Here is a 10959-nt window from a genome sequence, read left to right on the forward strand (position 1 = left end):
AAAGAGGCAGTCCTTCCTGGGGCCAAGTGTGGAAGAGGAATTAGGGCACTGCTCGAATTCCAGCAGAGAGAACACAGCTCCATGGATGACTTAATGATCTGATGAGCTCACACTTTCCTCCGGGCTTTGCTCTTGCTGGTCCCTGTGCATGGATGCTCTGTCCATTTCCTTTACATCATCTGGGTTCAGCACTAATGTCACCCCCTTGGAGAGGCTTTCCATGATTGTGCTTTTCTAAAGCAGTTCTCACCACATCACGAACCAACTGTGTTCATCACTCTCATGATTTGGAGCTGTAGGTACCCAAAAGATATGCTATTAAATCAAATGCATCCTATAGTCATGAACCCATCGTAAGTGGGACCTTTGGATGAGGTGACTTCAGTTAAGGTGTGACCCACCTCGATCAGGATGGGTCTTGATGCTATTACTGGAGTCCTTTATAAGCAGAGTGAGATTCAGACACATGGAGAGGAAGCTCCGGGAAGCCAAAGCTGGGCATCAACAGAACCTGGAAGAGAAGGGAGAGACCAAGAGATGCTGCCATGTGACAAACTAAGGACCATGGATTGCCAGCAACCAGCTCCAGAAGGCCGCTGTCTTGGAGAAGAAAGCACTGCGTTGATGATGCCTTGGTTTGGACTTTTTCCCAGCCTCAAACCATGAGCAAATAAATTCCCATTGTTTCACCCGCCCCGATTCATGGTATTTGCTTGAGCAGCCTAGGAAACGAAAACAATCACTGCCTGAAATTGCCTTGTTTACTTGTTTGTTGCTTTTCTCCTTCCATGGGAATCTAGGCTCCATGAAAGCATTGAGCTTCATTGTCCTGTTACTTAGAAATTTGTTTAACAAATGAATTGGCAAAGGGAATGATTTTTCGGGCTTGAGGCCAGGTAAATAGATAGGTTTTCAAAACATTCAGCACATTATCTGGTCTACAGCTGCTCCTCTGTGACAGGTAGCTATAGGATTACTATTTTTTACAGATGCTGTGAAGTCTCAGAACTCCCGAGCTTCTTAAAGGCTGGGCCCAGAGCCCAGGGCAGCAGAGGCTGAGCAGGCAGGACAGGTGGAGGAAAGTTGGGAAGACATGGGTCACCAGCTGCTGCTTGCCTCGGAAAAGAATCCCAGAGGAAATGGAACTGGGCAGCTCAGGAAGCTACAGAGCAGTGAGGCTAACGGGGCTGGAGGTCCTGGGACTTCTTCCAGAGGAGGCTGGGATTTGGGTTGTGCGAGCTGATTGGGAAGGGAAAAGTCCTCAACTGGGTCTTGTTTTAATTCTAAGTCCATGATGACAAGATCTAGCTCAGTTCAGCTTGAAAATTCAAGGCAGCCAGCACCTCCCCAGCACACCCTATGTTTGAAGTTCTCGTTGGCCCCAGTCAAGGCAGAGTTGAGCCAGATATGGGTCGTGCCTTTAGGAAAGTGGCATTCTTTTGAGCAAGACAGACATGATTCAAGACCATAATTGTATGACGACGTGCTCTCTAGTGATCCCCAAAGGATGCCGGAGTGATTGGAGCTGTGAAGGGAGCCTTGGTAAGAACGAGCAGGGCTAGCAAAAAAGGAGGAGGGGGCTGGGCAGTGTCCTTAAAAAATTCATGGCCCCCTGGAAGCTCAGAATGAGCACTTATTTGGAAATAGGGTCTTCCCAGATGCAATGAGTGCCAGTGAGTTCAGACTGGATTAGGGTGAGCTCTGAATCCAGTACGACTGGCATCTTCATAGGGAGAGTGGAATCTGGACACAGAGACACTGAGGGACGGCAGTGCCGTGAAGACAGAGGAGGAGATCGCGGTCGTGCTTCCTCAAGCCAGGGAACACCTGGGGCCACCAGAAGGTGACGAGGCAAGGAAAGAGTCTCCGCTGCAGGTTTCAGAGGAAATACGGCCTGCCAACACCTTGATTTCCTCCTTGTGGCCTCCAGATCTGCTAGAGAATAAATTCCTCTTGTTTGGAAGGCACCCAGTTTGTATACTTTGTTAAGGTGGTTTTAGAAAGCTAAAGCAGGGGGTGAAAACTATGTCGGCAAATAAAAACACCCACAAAATTCAGGGGAAATATCTGTAACTGACCTCATCTTTTTCACTGAAATTATGTCAACATGTTCAGGGTGATCTTTCACTGGCAATAAAACGCTTGGAAAATAGCAGTTAACTAAGATAGACCTCATATCTGAGATCAGTATATCTATCAATAATTGTTTTTTGGGTTTTTTTTTTTTTTTTGTCTTTTCGAATTTAAGAACGAGGAATGAGTGACAATCTGTGAGACCGGCCAGAGCTGAGCCACCTCCACACACTGAGCTGGGCAAATCCCTGTGGTACCTACCGCCTTCGGGGTAACAGGAAATACTTAGAACAGGTCCATTCCATGTCCCCTGTTTGCCCTCTGGGTTTTTCTGATACTGTAAAAAGCAATCAAATAAAACCACCATGTTCCCATAATCGGAAAACATTCTCTGTTTGGACTTTTTCCAGGACCTTAAATTTAAACTGTAAACTGTTGAAATTCTTTATAACCTTTGTCAGCAGCCTTGTTGAAATGGAGAACTTACCCTTAAAGAAAATCCTCATTTCATTACATGAAATGGCAAAAGTTAAGCCTTTAGCTGACTCTCAAGAGAAACAAAGCTTTGCGAAGCTATAGTGCAGTGACTGTACTCTCAGAAAAGGTAGTCTTGATCCGTGTTTACATACGGATCTCTTCTATTAAGATTCTGAGTGTCTCACACTGGAGTTAATTGAACATGAGGCCCTAAAGGAAAACAAAAGAAAAGAACACGCGCAAACTTTTATATAATAACTAATCTATCAAGCATAACGTCATCATCAAGCATTTACCATATGCTCAAAACCATGTGAGTTTACAGAAGGACAGGCTGTCTCCAGCTTTACACAGGTGTGTTCCGAAGTTCGTTTCTAGGTTTTTGGTGTCTTGTTTTGTTTTGTTTTTTAACTCAAGACAAATTTCTTATAGACCTAAATCTTAATTTCCTATGCCAGGACAATATTAACATTAATTGTTTATATGGAAAGCGCTAGCCATGTTTCTGTTTATAGCTCAATCGCTAGGACTCGCCCCCTTCTCCCACCCCCTTCACCCCCACTCCCTTTGGGCCATCTTGCTTTACCTCTAAACTCAGCTCCTCAGTTCCTCTGTCAGTTGGTCAGTTCTTAAGGAGAGCAAAGGGCCTCCACTGAGTGATAGGACTTCTGGTTTGGGAATCAATCTCTCCTGATTCAGGTTGCCTTTGGGAGATTCTGGACTCCTCTCTTGGATCCATTTCCATCAGCCATTGGAAGAGCAAGAGCTCTACAGGCTGGTCATGAACATAGGACACCAGGAGAGAAGAAAGTCTGGGCTGGCTCAGTGTCTGGGCAATGCACTTTCCCAGGGGGTCTTGAGGGTAAAGCAGATAGGTCCGGAGCTCTGTCTTCAGCTCCCCACAGCAGGCAGGGAACCCGGCACTCAACCCGTCAGGTGACAACCGGAGGGTGGGAGAAGGGATTCAGACAATGGGCTTTACCCATAACCATTGAAGGTCTGTGGTCAACACCCAGAATCCTCCTCTAGGACAAGTTCAGAGGCAATTCCAAGGATGGAGCATTACGTCATTCCTGTCTTCAGGGGGCATTTTCCAGGTTTCCTGCTTTCTCAGGGCCAGGCTGAGTGAAACCTGGGCAGGTCTTACCTCAATCACATGTTCTCCACTGCCCTGCTCTATGTGGGACTGTGTCAATTCATTGTTGAGATGCCACATTAGTCTTGCTGGATAACTCCAAGGTGAGCTCTGATTTCAGAGTTGGGAATTGGAAATAGGCACTGGCTCTATGGGAAGCTGAGAACCTCAGTGTTACAAAGCACTGGCACCCATCCCATGGACTCATGATCTCTGGGTCCAGATACTTATTATTCAAGGTCCTGATTTGGCTCGGGTGCCTCTAAATGTATCTCTTTAGTGGCAAAATCCTAATATGTGAAGAAATGAAAAGCAATGAAAAATATTTCAATTGGGTGCGTTCAGAGAATTACTTCCTAGGACAGATTTTGTACACTGCCATATGCCATTTAAAGGGTTAAATCAAAGAAAGAAAAAAAAAAAGCTTTCATCACTCCCAAAGAATGGTGGAAAGGGAAATAAGAATTGTCCAAGTGGGAGCCAGGGAAATCTAACTGAGAAGGAAAGGCTGGTTCTGTTGAGGGTGCAAGAGCGGTGGTCAGGAGTTCAAAATCAGTGTTATATTCAGAAGTAATTCAGAGCATGGAGCAGGTTCAGCTCCAGTCCAGGCAGGCACCAAAGACTGAGGGAGCCAATAAGGCGCAGGACTGGGTGTATTAGTCGGCCAAAAGGGGTGCTGATGCAAAGTACCAGAAATCGGTTGACTTTTATAAAGGGTATTTAATTGGGGTAGAAACTTACAGTTACAAGCCTCTAAACAGTCCAAACTCAAGGTACCATAGGAGATACTTTCTCACCAGTCTGTTGCCACATGTTAAAGCAAGATGGGAGGGTGATGTCTGCGAGGGGTCAACCTTCCTTCTTCCTCTTAAGGCTCCGTGGTCCAACTTCTTCCTATCTCAGCTGCAGGCTGGTATAGGCTCTTTCTTCCCAGGACTCTTTCTTTCCGGGCTCGGCTGCTCTGGTCTCTTCACAAGGTCAGCTGTATGCTATCAGGCGAATGGCTCAACTCCCTCTCCAGGGCTGCAGGTTCCTCTTTCCATGTCTATGGAGCTTTCTCTTGTTTCTCATGTATCTGCTTCTGTGTTCTTGATCAAGTGTCTGTTTATATAGCCCACCAAGGGGGCAGGGACTCAACCCTGCACACCCTAAGGATGCGGTTGAATCAAAGTCCTAATCTTGATTTAATAAAGTAAAAGTGAAACCTCCAAATCGAATACACTCAAAGGGTGTCACACCCAGAGGAACAGACCAGTTTACAAACACAATCTATCTCTCTTTTTGGAATTCATAAGTAATATCAAACCATCACATCGGGCAACAATTAGTCTCCTGCAGGCTGTAAGGAATCTGGATCTTGAATGAGTCAGAGAGGAGTTGAGGCTTTGGGAAAGATTCTAGGAGAATTTATTAGAAGCTTATCCCATGCTAGGGTTAAAAGCTGTTAGCAACCTGAGAAGAGGACAAACTCACCTGTTGGCTGGTGTTTTGTAGGCTGCTGTACTGACAGAGAAACTACATCCTGAAGCTTCAGGCCCAGTGCTCTGCCAGGTAAGCGAGCCACACACTGGAAGGTGAGATGGGAGGTCACCACACCACGACGTCACTGACATTTAGGACGCTCTTTATCCAAAGGTGCCAGCAGGAGTCATTGCCTGGCCATGCACTCTTTGGAGCCCACCTTCATGGTAGGAAGTGGATTCAGTGGGCAAGAGACAGAAACGGAACTCCAAAGTCCTAAGTGCAAAAGGGAATCCACGCACTACATAACTGAGAAGTGTGAGTAAACTAAATTCAGGGATGGATGGATACATGTGCTCAAATGATGTAATTGAAGATTCACCCTTCTCTGTCTCCTGCTCTCCTCTGTGTTGGTTTCAGTAAAGTAGGTTTGGCATGCCTGGTGACAGGAGGATTGCTAGGACCTCCAGGCTTACCTTCTCACTTCCTTGCTTCCACTTCCAGTGGCAAGAAGTGTCCCTACCCAGTAAATCCCAGAATCGAGTTTTCCTTGCCTGCTTGATCTTATAATCATTCCAGAACGAATCACTGTATTCAGAGGAATGTGGTAATCTGGTTGGGCTTAGAGCACGTTGGGCAACCAGCATCAAATGATATGATTGAGAAGTAGAAAAGAGATGGTTCTTCATGGAAAATTTACATGCTATTATCAGAAAATGGAAGTGTGGATGCTGGTGGAGATAACACATGTCCACTAGAAGGTGTGTGGAATAACTACAATCAATATTCTACCAGATGGAGTCTCTCTGGCCTGGTTTTGGACAGGGCTGAGCCTGTGGTGGTTCATGAATCACCATTAACATTTGGACATCGTTAGAACAGAGGCTGGTAACATAACCAGTTTGCTAGGGGGGAAATGCAAGGGCAAGGCATTTACAATGAGGTCTTCTATGCATCAAAATTGAGTTTTCACAGGGCACTTTTCTCAAAATTAATTAATTAATTAATTAATGAGAAAAGTATTGTTTTCTCTGTTACAGGAATGACACAACTGATGCTCCAAGAATTTAAGCTAATGATGACAGGCAATGACCGGGCAGAGTTGGGGCATAAACCCAGCCAGCAAACCCATTGTTCATTTGACTGTACCACAGTCACAGCTGGGAAGAATACACTTTCAAATGTTGCAGAAGGCTTTGGCTCTTTCTGCGTGATGTGAGAGGGAGAGTATTCTATTGCAATAATGCCTTTGAAGGAACAGTTCAGAGGGGATGCTTGCTGGTCAAGATAACCACACGGAGGAGCAGATGTAAGATGTTAAGAAAGTATTTAAAATCTGATAAAGGGAAACGAACTTGGCCCAATGGATAGGGTGTCCGCCTACCACATGGGAGGTCCGCGGTTCAAACCCCGGGCCTCCTTGACCCGTGTGGAGCTGGCCCATGCGCAGTGCTGATGCGCGCAAGGAGTGCCGTGCCACGCAGGGGTGTCCCCCACATAGGGGAGCTGCACGCGTAAGAAGTGCACCCCGTAGGGAGAGCCGCCCAGCATGAAAGGAAGTGCAGACTGCCCAGGAATGGTGCCGCACACACGGAGAGCTGACACAGCAAGATGATGAAACAAAAAGAAACACAGATTCCCATGCCGCTGATAAGGATGGAAGTGGTCACAGAAGAGCATGCAGCGAATGGACACAGGGCAGACAACTGGGGGGTGGAGGGGGAGAAATTTTTTAAAAAAATCTTTAAAATAAATAAATAAATAAATAAAAATAAAATCTGATAAAGATCACTGGGGGTGTTTTACAAGCTTATAACCATTTATACTTTTTATTTCTGTTTACATTTATAAGCCACCTAGAAGAATACTTACTTGGTAAAAACACTGAAAACTCCTTTAGAAAAATTATTGAGAGAAAAAATATCAAGCACTTATAAACATGGGGCTTGGAGGGAAATGGGATTTTTTTTAACAAACCAATTTTATTGACACATATTAATAAAGCATAAATCCATCCAAAGTGTACAATCAGTGGTATCTGGTATAATTACATGGTTGTGCATTCATCATGTCAATATTATTAGAGCAATTCATTATTCCAATAACAATGATAAACAAAAACATGCCGAAAAAGCCTCATCAGCTATCAATCTCTCCATACTTCCCCTGCTATACATAGCTGTTATTGTTTCCATCTTTCTACTTTATGTGTGTTTACATTTTGTAAAAACAGTGTTATATATGCAATATTACCCATATTCATATTTCACATGAGGTTTCATTATGTTGTACAGTCCCAGAAATGGGAATTTTTAAGAGTCCTCTAGTTAATAATTCATGGAAATGACCGTATTGCTGGTAGATGATGTTCTTACAGAAGGGGTGGGATACTGGCAGAAATTGGACTTTGTGCATACCTAAAATGCAACTGGCTTATGTAGATTATTAAAGCTGCTGTATCTCTAAAATCACATACCTGTAGACAAAGTGACACAAATATTTTCCACAACTGGAGAAGAGTTTCAGAGAGTAAGAGCTAATATATCAGGAATAGAATTTCTTGAGCCGAACAAAATGCCAAGTCAGTGCCTCAGCCAGGGACAGAGTTAGTATCGTGGATGGCTCTACCTCCTGACATATTCCAGTTCCACACCAGGAAAGGGCAGTGAGCACCAATATAAATCAGGGAGGAGTTTATACTTCTATTGTCCAAGCCAATGGACTGTCAACTCTTAAATAGATATTTACACATTTAAATACTGTTAAAGGTACAAAATACTATTTAAATTAACTAGTGATTCTTGTTCACAATGCAACTGCAAGTTAAATCCTCACTAATGAATATGTTCATTTTTTTTCTTTCAACTTTAGCCCCTCTGGACCCACAATGTTTCCACTCTGAATTCTGCACTTAAAATGAATATTGCAAGTGGTTGTGCCTTTATAATGATACCAAGGCCACACTTTAGCTTTCCTCAATGACAAGGTTTTTGGCAGAGTGGAGGTCATCTCTGGTTTTCTTTTTGGTAGAGAACATGTCCCCTGATAATCACCACCCTTGGGATACCTTCATGTTCTAACTTTCTCAGCTTGGGGGAAAAAACCTTGAAACATCCATCCCTATCCCCGTCCCCTTAAAAGCCAGTTGCTTGCTCTCTGATGTCTAAATTCAGCCTCGGGTTAAGCTATGATAAATAGTTTTCAACGTAGCTGCCAACCTTGATTAGTAGTGACAGATGGATTCTAAAACCGGATCCAGGTTTAGCAGAAGTGCTGTTGGGAGGACAGCAAACCCTGCCATGATCCAAGTGCCCCAGAGAGAAAAATTCTCTGAACTATTCATGGTCACTCCTAGTAGATGGAAACTGGGAAGAGACAGAAAATACAATATGCAGAAGCTCTGGGAGGATATGTTTTGGGGGCAGAGTAGGGGAGAAGCTAGAGCCCATCACTGTCTTGGTAAGATAAAACAACCAAAAGCACATGCTGATCAGAAGGAATTGTTGAAGAGTCTTTAAAGCCTGGAATTCAGGCTACTGAGGGACAATGGGCTTAATTCATTCTTGCTGGCCCCAGCACTTACTCCACTGCTTGGAAAATAGTGACAGCTCAACAAATGTTGGTGGTTTTAATGAAGTTTTTAAAAATGAATGAATCTGTGATTAAGGAAAACCTCTTTTCACTGGCAAGACAATTGCCCTGGCCAATAAACTTAGGAATGAACACCTTTGGAGTAAAGTAGAGGAGAAGCGAACACCAGTTTCAGGCTTTGCCCTCAACAAGATCCTGGGTTCTGGTGCAACTTTCTCTTGGTTGAGCAAGCAGAACCGATTCCAGATGGGCCAAGGGACAGTGGGTGAAAATAGTAGCAAACAGAGACTCATTTTAGAATATCTTCTCATTGCATTTAACAGTCAAAAGAAAGCTCACAATCCTTTCCTTTACAACCTTCCCCCCACCACACACACACACATGCATGTACCAGCCTTCTGTTGTCTCCATTTAATAACATTTTACAGCTAACAAAGAGATTTTCTAGTCTAGGAAACTGAGGTGAAATCCCACATCGGTCACATCTAGACCAAGGCAATGTTTCCAGAACACAAGTCCCATGTTCTTGGCACTATTCAAATAAGAAAATTCTAGAGATCTCCAGAAACCTATTCCCAATCTACCTAGGTTTCTGTACATCTTAGAATAGCAATAATATTGGAGATGCTTGAAAAGAAATATATTTAAATGGATTTGGAGTGCACTCCACGGGGCCCTTGGAGGTCAGTGGGAATTTCAAACCACCTGCCCTGGTTAGTCTTCTTTTCCATGGTGTTGTTTTGCTCTTCTCATTCACTGGGTCACAGTTGCTGACCACCTGGTAACATATTAAGTTCTCTTTCTTCACAGAGTGTTCTCCACTCTGTTTGAAATTATAGCATAAATAATCAGAGCCAGAATTTGTTACCCGCCTTCTCCATATTTGCTACATGCTCCATACCTACTAATAGTAGACTCTGGGAGGATATAAATAAATGTAAGGGCTGTCTGTGGTACTGAGATGTGGGGCCCAGATGAGGCAGTGCTAAGTGAGGCATGCCTCTCATGTATCATAAGATGACAAGAACAAGCAGAAAGGAGAGAATGTTGCTGACAAGCCCACTGTAAGGTTCGAACCCAGAAAATCATGCTTTAGAGCTAATTCATTCCTGTGGGTGTGCAGCTCCTGTAGGTGGGAACTTTAGACTAGGTTGCTTCTGTTTAGGGCCTTTTGATTAGATTACTTCAGTAAGGCCTGAACCTAGGGTGGGTCTTAATCCTCTTACTGGAGCCCTTTATAAACGGGGTGAATACAGAAAGAGAGGAAGCCCCAGAAGCTGGCAGAGAGAAACCTTACTGAAGCACAGAAAAAAAAAAAACCCCACAGGAGCAGGGAGAAAGCCATGAGAGCAGGAGCTGAAATCAACAGAACCCGGGACAGAGGAAGCCAGAAGGTGAAGCAACAAAATCTGGGAGAGACAGAAGGGACCAGGAGATGCCTCCGTGAATGAGGGAGGATATAGCGCCGGATTGTGCCTGGATTTGGCCACTTTCACGGTCTCAGATCTGCAAGCTTGCAAGCTAATCAGTCTCCATTATAAAGCTAACCCATTTCTGGTATATGGCTTTCAGCAGCTTTTAGCAAATTGACATACCCACTGAGGACAAAAAATACTGACTGGTTATAAATGTAACATAAGCAGGTTTCCTCATCTCTCTAGATCAGGGGTCAGCAGGATTTTTCTGTAGAGGGTCAGATAGGAAATATTTTAGGATACAGCTCCTCAGCTCTGCCGTGTAGTATGAAAGCTACATAAGCAAAGTGTATACAAATGGGCGTGGTCAGAGTTGGCCCACCCACCGGAGTTTGCTGATGCTTGCTCTAGATGATAATTCTAAAAGAGAACATTTTGAGTGCTGTATACCAGGTACATTATTTTACCTAACCTTCCCAGTGACTCCATGAATATTAGTATCATTCCCATTTTACAGATGTATTTAAGCCTTCTGTAGACTAAATGAAGTTGCTTCATATCATACAGCTTGAAATCAGCCTAGCCAGGATTTGACCCTGGATTGGCTAACTCAGAGCTGACTTTGATTCTTCTTAAGGGACAAGATTGGATGAGGTGATGGGCAGGATAGGGGTGGTTAAATTGAGAGGGAATTGGGAATGATTTTGCAAGGCAAAGAGTTTAACTGGTAAGCTGAGCTGCATTTGAGATGTAATGTCACCACCGCTGAGACTGGGGGATACAGTATCATCCATCATGCCTGCCCCC

General features: G+C 44.1%; 1 long non-coding RNA gene across 1 annotated transcript; it reads left to right on the forward strand.

Moving 5' to 3' along the window:
* The first annotated feature begins 2858 nt into the window (after positions 1-2858).
* Positions 2859-6837, forward strand: LOC139436500 (uncharacterized). Its single transcript, XR_011645761.1, has 4 exons — positions 2859-2904; positions 5180-5236; positions 5321-5464; positions 6187-6837. It is a non-coding gene; the product is annotated as an uncharacterized lncRNA (long non-coding RNA).
* Positions 6838-10959: the final 4122 nt, after the last annotated feature.

Source organism: Dasypus novemcinctus, chromosome 15 (genome assembly GCF_030445035.2).
Source record: "Dasypus novemcinctus isolate mDasNov1 chromosome 15, mDasNov1.1.hap2, whole genome shotgun sequence".
Taxonomy (NCBI): Eukaryota; Metazoa; Chordata; class Mammalia; order Cingulata; family Dasypodidae; genus Dasypus; species Dasypus novemcinctus.